Here is a 17,211-nt window from a genome sequence, read left to right on the forward strand (position 1 = left end):
CTTCAAAGACACATGGGAATTCCCTGGATGCATCAGCCTGGAAAATCCCCTCCCTCATATCTGAAACAGACAGGAGCACACTGTTCCGTGAGTTGGGGCTTCATTTTAGAAGGGACGTCCTCCAAGGCTAACTCACCTCTCACCACATGGGCTCCCCTCTGCGGTAGCTAGCACCTTCTGATAAATCTGTAAGCCAAGCCCCCATAAGTCCCCCTGTTTAGCTCCTTATCCTGGTTCATGATTTTTCATCATTGAACAAGTCCTGTTTCTACAGAATGAATGAGAGAAATTTAATGCCCTTTGCAGGAGTGCTTTCCCTTTTCTCTCTCCTTCCTTACTTCCAGCAGAGTCCCAATGTCCACAGGAACCCTAAGGTACTTCTCCACAGTCTCCCATTCCACCATGATAAAGCTGCCAATTCCTCAGCATTCTACAGTCTGAAGGGAAAGACACAGGTGCCATGTTTCATCCCACACATGCCTTTCCCACCCATTCCTGGCCATAGCTTCTGGGGCCAGAGGTGAATTCTCTGGACCAAAGACAACCAAATAGAAGGCTGGCCAACAGCCTATACAAAACATTTTCTGTCTCTGAAATTTGAACTAGGAAACATGGAAAATTCTGCTCCATCATCGGTGGAAGCCAAAACTAAAAGATGCCTTTGTGTAGAGGTGGGGCCACGGCATGCTGAGGTCAAGTGTAAACTACATCGTTATGAGGGAGAAAAAGCTATGAGTAAAAAACAGAAGACCCATGACAAGGGAGAAGCAAAGCAGTCATGTACTGGGAGACAAAGATGTCCTATAGAGGGAAGGAACCTGATCCCTAGACCCTGGGGTGATTTCCATTCTATATGTAGCATTATCCCACACACCACTAATACTCCTATATTTTGGTCTTCTAATATGCGTATGCTCACACATGTAAATGCACTAAAATACATATACACATTCCCGATTGGAGAGATGTGTGCATGGAGCCAGTCCCTGTTCTAGTAATATTTCGTATGAGCTTTAGTTCCTGTTTGAATTCAGTCTTAACACATAACCTACTATAGCAACAACACCTTCTTGGTCAAGCACAGAAGAATTTTCAAAGAATTTACAATTTTTGGTATAATTTTAAAAATTAATGAGCTCATGCACAAGATGTGTGCTGCATGTTGTATCTCAAAACCTTCTGTTTTTAAAAGAATGAACTTGGGGCACCTGGGTGTCTCAGTTGGCTAAATGACTGACTCTTGGTTTCAGCTCCAGTCGTGATCTCAGGGTCATGAGATCGAGCCCTGCATTGGGCTCCACGCTTAGTGTGGAGAATGCTTGGGACTCCCCCTCTCCCTCTGCTCCTCTCCCTTGCTTGCTCTCTTGCTCTAAAATAAGTAAATAAGCTTTTAAAAATAAAATAGAACGAACTCAAAGATGCCTACAACTCTAAAAAATATCAAAATAATACCTTAGACTTATCTCAGACATTAAACTTTCTTAAGCCAGTTCATATTCAGTATGCTAACAATTCTTGAGATTGGTTAAGTCACCAACGTGAGTGAGCCTTGTTTTTAGAACAGAAATATAACAACGCGCTTGGTACGCTGGTAGCAAATTCTGCATAGAACCTTTGTCTCCGTCGATCCAATCTAGCGGCAGCATTTTAATTATGCTGCCCTAGATGATCCTAATACTAACACAATTCAACAATGCAGATAGGAGCAAATACTTTAAGTCACCTACTCTTGAGACAGGCATTTCCTAGTGTTGGGACAGATGTCCTGACATCCAGGTCACTGATTTATGCTTAATACATGCTGAATGGCATACTTTCTTAGCTGTGCGGGGGGTGGGGGGTGCAGAACCTCCTCTCACCTAGCTAATTCATGGCTTTATGGTTCCTGCTATATATATCCCCTGGTGCCGGACACCTCAGATGACCAATGACAACTTTGACAGCTCCACAGCAAGTTCCTAAATTCTGCTGTCACCATTGGAACCACTGTTCTCACAGGAGCTGTGATTCTGCAGTGTGTTTTAGATATGATTGAGTATCAGGAGTATGGATAAATGGATCATGCATACTTAAGGTCCCAGATGAGAGATCCTGGTCATCACGTAACTTTGAAAAATAAGAAATAAATCATGGTCAAAAAAAAGAGAGGAGATTCTAAATGCTGCTGGCTTCTATTTTTAAAACCTTATAAAAATAGTATTAATTTTTAACTTATTTTCTGAAAATTGGGCATCAATATAAAGAATGTGATACACTTTTCAACCATAGTTTTGTATTAAAAGCCAGGCCTAAAATACTAGTACTATTTGGGTTTGGATCAAGCGTTTGTTTCCCACAGAAGTGCCCTCCCTGGTTTGATCTGACCTTCTCAAAGGCTTTGAAGGTAAGATAAGCTCACAGATGAGAAAACCAAGGGTAAAGAGATTCAGTTTCTTGTCCATAGTGGCTCAGATGGCTAGTGACAGATAGGAATAAGATCCCAGACATCAGGACCCATTGAATAAAGAGGGAGCATTGGTCTTCTCTAACAAATTTTCTCTAAACCTAATGACTGAGAGACCTTAAAAATAATAACACTGGGGGCGCCTGGGTGGCTCAGTGGGTCAAGCCGCTGCCTTCGGCTCAGGTCATGGTCCTAGGGTCCTGGGATCGAGTCCCGCATCGGGTTCTCTGCTCAGCGGGGAGCCTGCTTCTACCCTGCTCCCTCTCTCTCTCTCTGCCTGCCTCTCTGCCTACTTGTGCTCTCTGTCTGTCCAATAAATAAAAAAATAAATAAATAAATAACACTGAATTAAAGCCTGAGCACAACCAGCCAGCAGCACCACCATCTCTGGCTGCTACAGCAACAGACCCTTCCACCAGAGGAGCCCAGACCTTCTAGAACCATCTGCAGTGAGTGTCAGCAAGGCAGGAAACCAGACACTGCCCACCACACACTTTGAGAAAGTCAGCTGAGCCTCCTTTAAAATTTCTTCTGCACCATGCATGGAAAAGAAATGGTTCAACTTTGAGGCCCTATGGAGACATTATCTTCATATCCTGGAAACATTTGTTATTCACATCCTCATCAGGTAAAAACATCACAAAGGCTTTTAGGGTTGGGATGTCACATTGCGACAGTCATGTCCCAAAGGAACACTGGCATTTCCAGTTGTCCATAGTCGGGGCAGGCGTAACCAGTACCAAGTTACAGGACTGGCTTTTAATTTCTGAATGGCAAGTCTACTACTTAAAAATATAAATGACCTCTGTGTGTCTCCACAGGTAAGCACAGAGCTGTGAACTCTCACCTATGCATGTATGCATCTGGTGAATTAAAATCATAGCTTTTCCTTAACAACAGTTTTATCTCCTGGCTAATGCCCATGATTTAGTCAGGAAGTCAGCAACAAGTTGACCAACAGTTCTCAAAGGCAAGACGACTTTCTTCAGAAGAGATTGCTTTAATACCACTCCAGATAAATGTAAATATATCCAATTTTGAATTTTACGTAGTAAGCAAAGGTAACACCTGTCAAGGTGGGGGTCCATAGACCCCTGTTTCAGAATCAGCCAGTGTGGCTGTTAAAATTGCAGGTGATTGACCCCCAGCATGGACCTAATGAATCAGAATCACTGGGGTTGAGTCCCAGAAAACTGAAAATTTAATAGGCATCCAGGAAATTCTTATGGATCTAAGGAAGAACTGGGAAAAGACATAAAAGCTCAAACTCAAGGTTCAAAGTCAGCCCTGCCAAGGCCTGTGTCCCTAAGAGTCAGACTTGCTGATCCTATAGAAGCCCTTTCCTCATCATCAAGTGGAGCCCAGGCATGGTTTGGGTCCCCTGCAGCTAACTTGTGGGTGACAATCTTTAGACCCTACACACCACCATGAGCATCCGGCAACCAACATGCCAACCTGCTCCACTGGGGGTAGCTGTCTGTCAAGCCACCAGTCCAGGTTCTCCTTTAACCTCAACTTTCCCATAGGGAAGTTCTTGACCTTCTGCCATAACCTCTGCCAGGCTCTCCTCTGACTGGACTCCATGTTTGGTTTCCTCTGTATCACCCTTTGTAACATGATGGGAGATCATGGAAGAGGCATCAGTTTCTGTGTGAGAGTATTGTCCTTATGTGGATGCCATGACCACACACACACACACACACACACACACACACACACACTCCTCAAGTGTATATTAAGATTATCAGGGAGGATCACAGGACAGCCCTGAAAGCCTTGAGTACAAACTACTTAGGGCAGGATCATAAATCTAAAGTACATAAACCATTCCTACTTGCTGTCCCCTAATATTTAGTAGTGCTTAAAAATGCCAGCTGCTTCTGCTGCACTAAGAGAATCGAGACACAGGAATTTTATTCTTTTGGGAAAGATGCCTTCCTGCAGAATGTCCTGTTAGGTCATGTATAAGTCAAACTTCAGAGCTGAATTACGGGTATATCCATTCTTGAGATAGGTAATTTAAAGTCTGAGGACAGAGGAGAGGAAGACATACTCCTGAGGCAAGCAGGGTGGTGCCAGCAATCACTGAATTAGAAGAACCCAAAAGGAAAGGGGAAGCACACCAGGCAGGATTCAAGCTTCCACAGATTTTTTTTTTTTTTTTTTTTTTCCCTGCTTAATACAAGGGAACAAGGAACGAGGCAGCAGGTTGGGAGAGAGGTGTACGCCAGGGCAAGTCCACTGGTTTTGTTAAGAGGCAAAACCCCTTCTACTCTGATCTAAAAAGAAAGCCAGAAGATTGTTGAGAGCTAATGAGGTGTTGGGTATTTTTCTAAACATTTTCATCTATTACCTGTTGTAATATACCCCCAAAACTGTGGGAAGTAGGTGTTATTATATTGATTCACAGAGAAGAATATTGAGTCTCACAGAGTCAAGCAAAATAAGCATGACATCAAACATGTAAGGGGCAAATCAAAATTCAATCCCAGGTCTGGCTGATTCTCAAATATGTTCACCTTCAGCTGCGTTATATGGCTTCTACTAGGCACGTACTTAACCCAGAGAATCAATGAGGATCACTGCTCCCAGCAGTCCTGATGCCACCCCCAAGCCTGCCAATCAGATTGTTTGGACGCTGACAGCAGCCAGGCAGGAGAAGTGGTGGTTGAAATGCCTTGAACCTCCTGGTCTCCAGTGTTGGCTTTTGCTGCCATGGTCAGCTTCTCTGGTCCCATCCTGTGTTTGCTGGCCCTTGATACCAATCCCCCCACCACTCCCACAGAGCATCCCGTCATGCTAAAAAGCCTGGGATGGGCAGTTTATGACACAAGATGGTTGTGTCCATCATAAAACTGGAAGTTCTTCCGTGAACTCAGACCTACATATATGACCACAGTCTCCAACTTTTCTAAAATCATGACTAACAGAAAATTGGCTATTACAAAGTTTGAATGACAGATTGATAGATTTTTGTTTTTCAAAAGGGACCCAGTGGCATGTAGCTGGGTTGTCTCTGGCAGCATACTTTTCTAGAGAGTCAGCCAAGACCACACAGAAGCTAAGAAGCAAAGATGCATTTGATGCATCCGAACTTCTAACAGCACGTTCCAAAGTGAAGCTCTATTTTACCAGAGAATCTATAATATAATTCACCTTCCTTCCCTTTAAAACTAGAGTGGTTTCTTGCGTTGGCTGAAAAAGGTGTGTTTGACCACATTTGCTGCACATTTCCAGGAACCACCTAGATAGCCACTAATCCATATGCTAAGCAATCAATGCACTCACTATGTAGGAGACAAGAGATGCATTTCTACACTGAGGCCATAATGCACACTCTCCCCATGTCGAGGTCCTTTGCCTTCTGCAAACCACCAAGAGACTGTGGACTTGGAGATCACATGGGGGTCCATAAAACAGAGACCCTCCCTGAGCTATTTAATGTGACTTCTCTTGTTTCCCATGTGCCTGTGAGAGTGATTTGCAGTGACAGGTTTAATAGTTAGATCACATCACGTGTAGTCTCTTTGGAAATGAATACAGAGGAAAGTGGAAGTATATACATGGCGCTCAGGAGGGGCAGTATTCTGGATACGTCATTCATGAGACCCCACTCTCTGAGGTTCCCCTCCTGCTAAAGCGGCCCTACCCCAGCCTCTGCTCTAGGGAAATGGTGCTGAGGCTAACTTTGCAGAGACAAGCACCCATTGCTTTAGAGACCAAAGTCAGTGCGTTCACGTTCTTTTCAGCGGCCTTTAGCATGGGCTGGCCCAAGAGTACCCAACCAGGGAGGGTGGTGATGAGCTGATTCAGAAAGATGACACTTCTCATGAATTTGACTTGGAAATTCATAGAAGGCTGGTCACTGGAGTAGCACAGACAAATGCTCCAGCAAGTAGGTGGGTCCTGTTCACACTGATGACACCACGGTCAGTGAATTCTGGACGTGGGCAACTCAGAGCCTCGCTGGAAGTTTCCAGTTCGTGAACATGTCTCAGTCTCCATAAGGCCCTGCAAGGTAACTACCCTAATTTTTTAGATGCATATTTTCCTTATTCTCCTGTGTATCCTTGTGTTAAACACACCCATTACGAGAGGTAATTTGGAAAGAGTCTTTGGAAAAAGCTGTACATTATGTCTTCCTATTGAGAGATTCCCAAAGCTCAATAGTGTATTAAAGGCTCTGGCAAACCCTCCCCCCACACACAAAAAAGAAACCTTTTTACCTTTAACTAACATTTCAAAAAAACATTGTTCACACCACCACCCCTCACCCCCCACCGTTTCTTTCTCAGAGTAACTACCAGTATCTTGGGAGACTGATAGAAATGCTTCCTAAAATAATCAGCACTTTTCAAGATAATGTCAATTCAAGGGGGAGACATCAATTCTAAAGAAAGCCTCTAGGAAAAAGTGGGAATGAAAATGACTCTTTGGGCTGGGGAGCTCTGGATGGGCCAAGCATGGCAGAAAAAAGGAAAACGTGAGCAGAGGCACAAAGGCAGACATGAGCACCACTAAGGGACAGAAGCCGCGGGAGAGGGAGGGTCAGCCTCTGGGACAAGCAGAGTGAAGGAGGGCGCATCCAAGCCTCGCCCTGAGTGCCACCATTGCGTCCCCAATTCATCAAACCATAGTCTTTTAATACATCTCTGACAGTCCTTAATTTGTTTTAGTCCGCATTCAGGTCCCTGTTATTGTTTTAAATTTGCTGGGGATAATTGTAAACTAATCTTCTAATCTTTTTCCAAGAGCCCTCATCAATAACAACTGAAAGGATGATGAACATAACTCTCTGTGTAGAACAAACTAAGTCAAAATTACTGTGGGGAGTAAATTACTCTAACAGAGAGAGAATGTCAATGCCATCATTTATAAAAAGATCTGTTGCCAAATGCTATCTCAATTCAAAAGCCTGCTGGGGTTGTAGCCTGGTCTTTTGCCAGAGTATCTGGGGAGAGGGAAAAAAAAGATGTTAGCCCTGAATTTCAGTCTCCACTGGCCCACCTGCATTGTAGGAAAGGCATGGAAGAACAAAGGAAGAGAGGTCCAGAGGTCTGACAAGCGCAGGGGAAGCCCTAGCTGTGCTCAAACTCAGCTCTGTTCTATGAACCCAGCCACCCTCCAGCTCAGCTCAGCCCCTGCCCCTGAAATGAACAACTTTCGAGGCAATTTAACCCTTGGAGAGGGCCCAATGCTGAAAGGTGAGACTTGCACAGCGACTACAGATTGCTGGGCCTCCAGCAATGGACGGAGACTGTGCTCAGCCTGGGAATGGCTTCCCTCCAGGATGCCTTGGGCATTTTTCCTACCACAGCCTCCTGGGCCCCAGACACGGCAGCTGGGGGGTAGCGGCCAGCGATGCAACATCTGCCTGACAGGTACAGCAGCAGAGCAGCGAAGAGAATAAATACCAGGAGAGACCTTAGACGTCACGTATTTCATTCCCCTCAATTTGCAGATGGGAAACTGAGGCCCAGAGATGATCAGCAGTTTGCCCAAGGTCACACAAGCTAATGAAGGCCAGGGACAGAGTTTTGCCTAGAGCCGGGGAGATTTCCCACCCAGATTGTTCCAAATCCCAGCTTGATAGCCATCCTTGCTTTCACTTCCTACGTTGGTCCTAAATTGTTATTTTAAGTGAAAGCACGCTCCCCGCCCTAGCAAAGGCCCTCTGGCTGGTCAGTTTAACATCTCTTGGTGAGACTGAGGGTCTCAACCTGGCAGGGCTTCACAGGCTGGTCACAGTGACCAACTGTGGCCGCGGTGACAGAGGCTGTTAATGGGAGCAGACAGGAGCTGGGAAACAAGGAATTACAACAGGGGAAGTTCCTGGGGTGGGGGGGGGGGGCTGAGCTCCTGCTGAGAATCTGTTTGTTTGTGGTAAAGAGGACAGTGATTCCCAGGGGCTCAGTGCCCTGAAGGCACCCCTCTCAAGGAGGGCATGACTGCCTGCACGTATTCCCTCACTCATTCAATCATTCTTTCAATGTTGAGCACCAGAGACCATGTTGGGGGCTAATAAATGCAAGGAGGAAGCTGGATGGGGTGGGGTAAGGGGGTGGGTGGGAAGGGGATGTTACTCCAGCTACAAAACCAAATACCAGTTCAATTCAGGATGTAACCTAGAGGTGGGAGTACCAATGCAGAGACCACGGGCTCAGGCAACCTTGGTGCTTGGAAATCCCTGCCAGGCAGGAGAGAATAATGGAGTAACTAAAGATCAGCAGATCACAAAGGCTTCCTCCTCCCCATCCTCCCTGATGAGCTTTGCCTGTCCCAGGGCCCCAAGAACAGCCTGACAGGTTACTGGCAAGACCCAGCACAGGCACGAGTTGTTCCCTTGGTACTTGCCAAGCATCCGACCTTGGCCAGAGTTAATAAGCCCCTACAACAAGACTTACTTCCTCCTGGGAAAGAGACAGAAACAGAAACTTGAAGTGCAAACAGGTGTGTCAGGGCCCAAATCAGGGGAAATATGACTTAATAACATAAGGGAGTCACTGCCCTCTAGGAGATGAAAGTCCATCGGGCAGGTGTGTGGGGGACCTGAAGCCAGCAAGGAAGGAGAGGGCACTGGACAGCAAGGGAGCAGTGGAGGCAGGGGGCTCAGGGAATTCAGGGAAGGAGAGCCCTTCATGCTGCCTCAGTTCCTGCCCACCTCCGCTCTTCCCAGAATGCTTTCCCATCTGCACTCACTGCTATGCACTATTCCCATTTCCATGGCACTTCACAGTTTACCAAGTTCTGTACAAGCAGCAACTCATCACACCCTCACAAAAGCCCTGTACATTGGCTCGAGAGCTCACTCTAACCCATCTGACCTCAGGAAACGGAGGCACAGAAGGCAAAGGAAGCACCAGTGACGTGCATGTGGCTAGTGAAAGGTGGAACCGCCATTCAAAAGAAGGCTTGCCCTGAAGCCTGCTCCTCTTCCACTGAAAGCACCTCCGCATGGTCCACAGACCGCTGTCACCCAGAATCATCGGCTCCACGGACCCTCTCCCTCTGCCTCTCCTCCTGCTCATGCTCTCTCTCGCTCTCTCAAATAAACAAGTAAAATCTTAAAAAAAAAAAAAAATCAATCATTCACTCTTGTGTATATGTAAGACAGCTGAGGATCAGATGATTGAATGTGAGTTTCTGGTCATGCTGCTGTATCAGAGCAAGAATTCTAACCCGTGTGTTCCAATCTTTAACTCCCTGTTTCTTAAACAATGCTATTAGCCAGATGTCCATTGATGGAATATTTCAGTGAACTTAATTGTCCTTGGTACTATAATGGGATGTATGGGTTTTAGGGGTCTGCCTCGTTTCTACCCCTGGCTACTCCTATCTGAAGCCCCACCACCATCTTCACCGTAGACACCAGTTCATACGCAGGCATGTGCACACATGAGCGTCACACACACATACACACACACACACACACACACAGCACTGAGGAGGGAACGGTTTCTCAAATCAAAACCTTCCTGAGTCCCTGAGGGACTCCCCAGCTACACTGGAATGAAGAGGGGAGTCTCACGTGTTTCTTGGTGCCTCATTTTCAAGCATTCCCACTAAACAGGGTGTATGCGAACTATGATCCAAGGGAAGGCCTTTAATCAAATCCCAGCTGAAAAGAAAATGGGGGCCTATTTTAAATGAAGTTGAATCGTTTTAAAATTATAAGCCTGTCACAGGGGAATCTTGAGTATATAGTTAATTTTTTTCTGGCTTTCTGATTTACTAAAAAATAAAAAACTTCTTTAAAAAAGGAAATTACAAACTCTGAGACACCCAACTTGTTTACAAAGAAGGAATTAGCTCTAAAGGAATTTTAGAGATCTAGAGCCATGGAGTCAGAAAGACATGAGTTCTAATCCCAGCTCTGCCATTCACCAGGAGGGGAACGTTGGGGATGTTGACCTCTTAGCCTGTTGTCTCTTCTTCACTGTGGGAATGGTAATGCAATGAGATTGTTAAGAGCATTAAGGGAAAAAGGATGTAAAACGTAAAATATGCGATACATTGCAAGTATTTAATGTTGGTCTCTCCCCATTGATGAGTCCTATATGCCTTCACCTAAGACCTTTACTCCCAAACTTAGAAAGACATTGTATGTCCCAACCAGTGGTTCTTCATTTGGACTGCAACTGGAATCATTTGGGAAGCTCTGAAATATCCAGTTCCCCAGACCCAACTCCAAATGAATTAAACCAGAATCTTTAGAGGTGAGCCCCAGGATAAGTGCTTTTCAATAGGTCCCAAGATGTTTCCAATGTGCAGCCAACGTTAACAATCACTACCTAAATTCCTATTCCTGCACAGTAAAGACTTTTCCAGAAAGTATCCTAGATGAGCCTAACGTTAGATTTCCTCAAAGATTCTACTTCTAGAGAAGCTCCCCATCACCTCTGTGATCTGCCATCCCTCCAAGCACCTAGTAATCAACCCTCTCTCCAAGGCACCCATCATAGTCCCTCCCCCATCTCAGGAAAAGTTAGGTTGTAGGTCATTTGCATAATAGTGAAAATTAGCAGCTGGATTATTTCCCCAACCACTGGTCACTTTAGGCATACATATATATGCCTAAAATATGTATATGTGTGTGTGTGTGTGTGTGTGTGTGTGTGTGTGTGTGTGTATGCAATATATAAAAAGGGTTTTGAGATATCAAGGTTGATGAAGCCATCATACCTGGAGAGCTTTCTATTTTGCCTCAGAAATCACACCCAGGAAGCAACCACCTAGAATCCAACCCATTCTCTGTTTCTGGAAATTTCTACCCTGGGTAGATAAGACAAGGGCTTTGAAGAGCCAGTTTCATCCTATGAGTAGGGACTCCCAGGATAGGAAAGCCTGCAACCATTTTAGCTTAAAGTAGAATGCTAAGGCAACTAAAACAATGGCTTGACCTTACAGAAACTAATTGCTCATGGCAAAGAGCAATACCTCTGACCACATTCACATACTCTAATAATAGTATCAGGTGTATTCATGTCAAGCATACATTGCAGATTAAAAAAAAAAAATGAATACTTGGAAAGATCATTTAAATTACCCAAGTACAAATAAATCATAGGTAGAAGTAAAACTTGAACCAAGGTCAGAATAATACCAACACCTAATCTTTAACTGAACACTGCCCCCCAGTGCCAGCTGCAGACTGACCCATGGTCTCAATCAGCCTTGATGCTGACTGGTAGGAGGGAAGTGTCCTAATAGAATCCAAGTTGGATAAAGTGACCAGATCACAATAACCATTCCTATTATTAGGAAAACAACCCCCAAAATAATCTTGCTTCTGTTATCAGTCAAGGTCCTAGCAGGAAACAATTCTACCCAGATGTTTAAAATGAAGAAAACTTAATCAAAGGACTACCCTTAGAGGAAGGGGCAGGGTTAGAGAACCATTGGGTGTCAAGCTCCCAGGAACAAATAACAAGAGGAAGCCATTTCTACCCTGAGTTATGAAGGGGGAAAGAGAGCGGTATGAGATATAGCCACTAGCAAGACCTGTGGTCACCGGGGACACAGCCATGCCCAGACCTTTGGCGCCTAACCCAGTGGGAGCTGGTAAGAAACCCCAACTTCTCCCTCTCCCACACTCCCAGCTACTGCCTCCCTCTGGTCAGACCCAACAAAAGCCAGCCAGGAAGACAGCCTGGATCACACAGCCCCAAAACTTCAGCCTCCTTGCAGCACAGAATACAGCCTGGAAGGAGTGAAGGGTCTGGATGGGGGGAGAAGTGGAGAATAATCCACGTGAAGAGAAACATGTAGTTGTATTGGGATGGTTATGCATATGGTAAGGGAATTCTTCACCTTTCAAGAAGGATTTCTTTAAACATCTTTCCTAATAACAATAACTGTGGCTTAAGGTGTTCACTTCTAGATGCTTTACAGAGGTAGTGGTACGAATCTCCGTTCAGGCTCAATGGTGCAAGAAATATTAAATCTTTTTATTTTCTATAAACTAATTTAATTTTATTTTGAGCTTTTATCCTACCAGGATGGCAGGAAACTTCACCCAGTCATCTTTGGGGTTTTGTCAACCCAGGAGGTACTAGGGCCCTGTAGCCTGGGGCACCTATACACACAGGATCCCTCAGGAACAGCCACTCTCCCAGCTGACGCAGCTTTAGAGAACCTTATATGCTTATATGCTCACCTCATCAGTGGCCCATCCCCAGCCAAAGTAGGGGACCTCAACTAGAACCTCCCATATATAGCCATTATTCTTGAGGGCCTTGCCAGGAAGTAAAACCTGGGTCTCTGCTGTCCAGAGACATGCAGAACCTCCCAAGAAATTTGGAAAATCTCCTTTGAGTCAGAAGAAACCTCACTTACTCTTGCTTTTTCTAACCACCGCATTTCTTCCATAATTCTTCTTCTACTTTCTACCTTCCCCAGAACATCTGTATTCTCTGACAGGCATCAGTTTTTAAAAACTAAAGCTGGAGAGTCCTTCTTACTCCTTCCCTTCCCACCACCTAGCTCCTCTTAGATATTGTACTATGCTTCAGTGGATTAGAGGCAAGAAGGTAGAAGAAGAAATCTAGGCGGGGAAAGACATAAATTAATAGCTCAAAATATGATCCTGCTACACATATATTTCTTCAAACTTTAAGAAAATATATGCCCCCTTTTTAGTAATGAAGCTCAGAGCAGTTATTTGCCCAGGCTATACAGCAGGCAAGGATGCTATAAATCCTCATCCACCTACCTCCAATGCCTAGCTCCTCACGAGTCCAGAGATGGCAAACAAATTTTACTTCTGGGCCCACTCTTCTTGGCTGACGTGGCAACCTAGAGGTTGTATTGAGGATTGGGATACCATTACTAGCTCATTGGAAATACTGCCATTATTGATTGCCAATGACCTCTGTGAGTACAGAAGTATATGTATTTTGCATCCATTTACTAGAAATTAAGCCATTTCTTGTACATAAAAAAATGAAATAAAAAATGGTTCGAATTTGTAAAAATTCACTTTATACAAAATTAAATGAGCACATCTATCTTCTGCAATTTATCTCCAGGGCCATGAAGAGAGCCCAATGGGAGAACTTCCCAAGCATCAAGAATCAATACTTCTTTTATTATTTAAATGTATGCTTTTTTTTAATTTTTATTTTTAAATTTTTAAATAAACATATAATAAATGTATGCTTTTTGTATTCAAAAGGTAGATGGAGGCAACCATTATGCCTGCCTGCTGTAATTTCCACTAGGGACAACCCTAGAAATTAACTTGTGGAACCTCTCCTTACTTCCCCGCATCTCCAAACAATCACCTACCCCAAGGAAAGCAAGTCAGCAAAGTGCAGATGATTTCATTACATTTTTTCTTTCATTCTCCTTTCCACAACTCTTAATGTCCTTCCCTTGAGCACTGTGGGTTTGTTGTTTTTCCCTGATTTATTTGGAACTGGGGATCTTTGTCAGTTTAATTAAGAAAAAAATTACACTGCTGTAATGCTTGTCAACTTAATTTTCAGCATTTGTCTTGTTTTACGTTGTAAACTTTGGGGACGATTTGTTCTATCTTTAATCAACACTTGAAGGTTTGTTTTCTTTTTATTCCCCCCCCTTTTTTAAGAAATTTTTGTTCATTTGCTTTCAAGCCCATTGTGGCAAAAATGCTTCACATTTTCCCTTGTTTCATAACCTGTACCACTGTGATTATATTCACTTTGAAGAAAAAGACAAATTGTTTGTCTTTTTAATTAGAGGAAGCAGATTGAACATAATACAGTCAAGTTCAAAGAGTACTAAACAAAAGTCAAATGATCTGGTTCCAGCTCAGTCTCCCCCAGTTTTCTGAATAGTCTTAGATATTCAAATATCTTCTTTTTTCTGTAAAGTGAGTTTAACTGGGTGGGTGTGAAGCTCATGATCACTTTGGAATTTATGGATCCTATATGTTCTTTGGTTGCAAGCAAAACCACTTTGGCTAATGTAAATAAAAACCTGAAAGGAGCCTGAGATCATTTACAAAATTGCAGAAAGGAGTGAACTCTCAGCCTTAGAAAAGACACAAACCAAGTAAGTGCTGGAAATCCCAACCACCGGCAGGCAGACCTTCAACCAAGGGCATTACCAAGCATAAGGTGATTCCCTCTGACAGCCTTCCATCCTCCTGCACCCTGGCTCAAATTTAGAAGTTCCAGGAGACAGAATTCAATTAGCCTAATTTATTAGCCCTGGAGCCAGGATATGGGATACCATTTGGAGGCCCAGCCTGCAAAAGGGTCAAGGATATAGCAATTGTTACCATAAGAGGGGCTAACAAAGAGGGTTGAAAACCATAATATGCAGGTGAAAATAAACCGCTACCTTGATCCACTCTTTGGTAGCTGCCCAAGACACAAACACATATACAGGCACACACATTGTTCTCTAGGTCTAGGACTCTAGGAAAATTCCATCATGACCGTATCTCTATGGTATGCACTTACAGATTAAGTGATAAACAATCCCAAATAACCCAAGAGGAAGAGAGAAAATAAAAAAACTTTTTTAAATAGGTTAAGCAGTGAGCAAGAAGAGGGAAGTAGAGGCATGTCCCCAGCTGCCCTTGAAAGTACAACTGGTGATTACGGCTCACCGCCACCTCTCATATCCACTTCATGTTCCTCTGACCTTTGACAAGAACCCTGGCAGAACCAGCTGAGGTTCTGTTATGACAGGAGAAATGAGTCTTCTAAGGGATCTGAGCTCACAGTTGTCTTACCCATAGAGAAAGACAGCAATCCCACATCAACCTTGACCACTTAAAATGGCACAGTAAGGCTTCCGTATATTAGACCCATTTGCTTTATGTAGCAGCCAGCTGACTTCCTGATAATCAAGGTGAATCACTCTAGGCAAAACTATCACTACCTCTTCCTGTCTCCAAATGGTCTGATGGCAGTTTCAACTTCCAATTCAGTGGATCCATTCCTGCCCCTGATGAAAGAATCTTGTATTTGGTTACCAAGACCTATAGACCACCAGAAGCCAGATTCCCAGAAACAGGGACCAAAACTCAGAAGCCGATTACTAGACAAAATCATGAGCTCCCACTCCCTCACTGGGTGAGCAATAATGAAGGATGAGAATTAGAGAGATAAGAGTAACTGAACTTCAAATATCAATGGCATAAGCAAGACAGACGTATATTTCCCTCATGTAAAGGCCCAGGTAGATGTAAATCCAACTGATATTGTAATCCAACCACTGTAAAATCTCTGTCTCACTTTCAACATTCCCAATCCTGCTGACAAATAACAAAAGATTCTATCATCAAAATACATAAAGCTTCAGGTTGCATTTCCTGTTTTGTGGTGAGAATTGTGAGATAGGAGCTTGTCAGAAGAGTTATCAGAAGAAACCACCCTGGACCCAGACTGACATTTCCTATCCTCCTTGGATGAGTCCATGACAGTAGATATCTTAACCATTCCCCCAAAGCTTCATCCTCAAAGAGCACGTGATTCCGAGAGAACAGTATTGGTAATATGGGTAGCTCTTGTATCACTTAATAGCATGAGTTCCAGTTACCATCCTAAAACAAAGAGGAGGAGGAGATCTCATTCCCTTCAGCTCCATCTTGGCCCAATAACCAAGTCCAAGTGGCCCATATGTCTTTTGCTTGCAACCTCCTTGCTGGTATTAATTTTAACATCAGTTTAAGTGTTGCAAAGGAGTATTGGGAGAGAACGTCCTTTAAGGTTCATATCATCAACCTCCATGACTCTCTATCTTCCTTATACTGCCATTTTCTGACCTCTGAGTCATCCCCTCATTCACTAAAGATTTTGACAACTGCAGGCCTCCTGAAATGGATGCAAGTCTTTGTGCATTTATTAGTTATATACTTTCCTTAAGAGAGAACCTATACTTCTTATTTTATTTTCAAGGGACCCCATGACCCACCCCAAAGATAGTTAAGAGTAACTTTCCTAGGTATTAAAATTGCCCTTAGTGTTTGGCACATGTAGAGCCATACAGTCTAATGTTTACTTTGAGTCCACAAACTCCCATCTTTCTATCTGTTTTCCTTAAGAACTCCTCTGATGGCTGGGTCTATCACCTCTCATAAGTTTCATTTTAATCCCCTTCCAACTTAAATTCCATGATCCACTCTTTCAACAACTCTTCATTCATTTATCAATCCTTTCAAGCAATATTTATTGAACAACTATTTGTTGGGCACACAGAGGCAAATAAGACAGATAGTTCCTGCCCTAATAGAGAATACATCCTGATGAGAAAAAAAAAAAAGAAAAGCAGCAAAGAAATAAGTGAATTCAACTTTGTGATTAGTGGCACGAAAGCAAACAAGAGCTAAGCAAGAGAAAATCAGGAGCACCTACTTTAAATAGTGTGGTAAGCAGAATTATAGTTTCCCCCAAAATGTCTATGTCTTAATCTCTGGAACCTATGAATGTATTAAATTACAGGTCTAAAGGGAATTAAGATTATAGATGGAACTATTTTGCTAATCAGCTGAACTCAAAATGTGGAGATTATCCTAACATAAGTATCAGAGTTTTTAAAGGTGGAAGAGCGAATTAGGATAACCAAAGAATGGCAGCATGAGAAGGACCAGACCCACTGGTTCTGATTTTAAAGATGGAGGAAGGGGTCATGAGCCAAAGTAATTCAGGTGGCCTAGAGAAGTTGAAAAAGGAAAACAAATGCATTCTCCAAAAAAAAACGCAATCCTGTCAAACCCTTGATTTTTTAACTTCTGACCTTGAAAACTATAAGATTTACATCTACATAGTTTTGGTTTT

This window comes from Meles meles, chromosome 15 (genome assembly GCF_922984935.1).
Source record: "Meles meles chromosome 15, mMelMel3.1 paternal haplotype, whole genome shotgun sequence".
NCBI lineage: Eukaryota > Metazoa > Chordata > Mammalia > Carnivora > Mustelidae > Meles > Meles meles.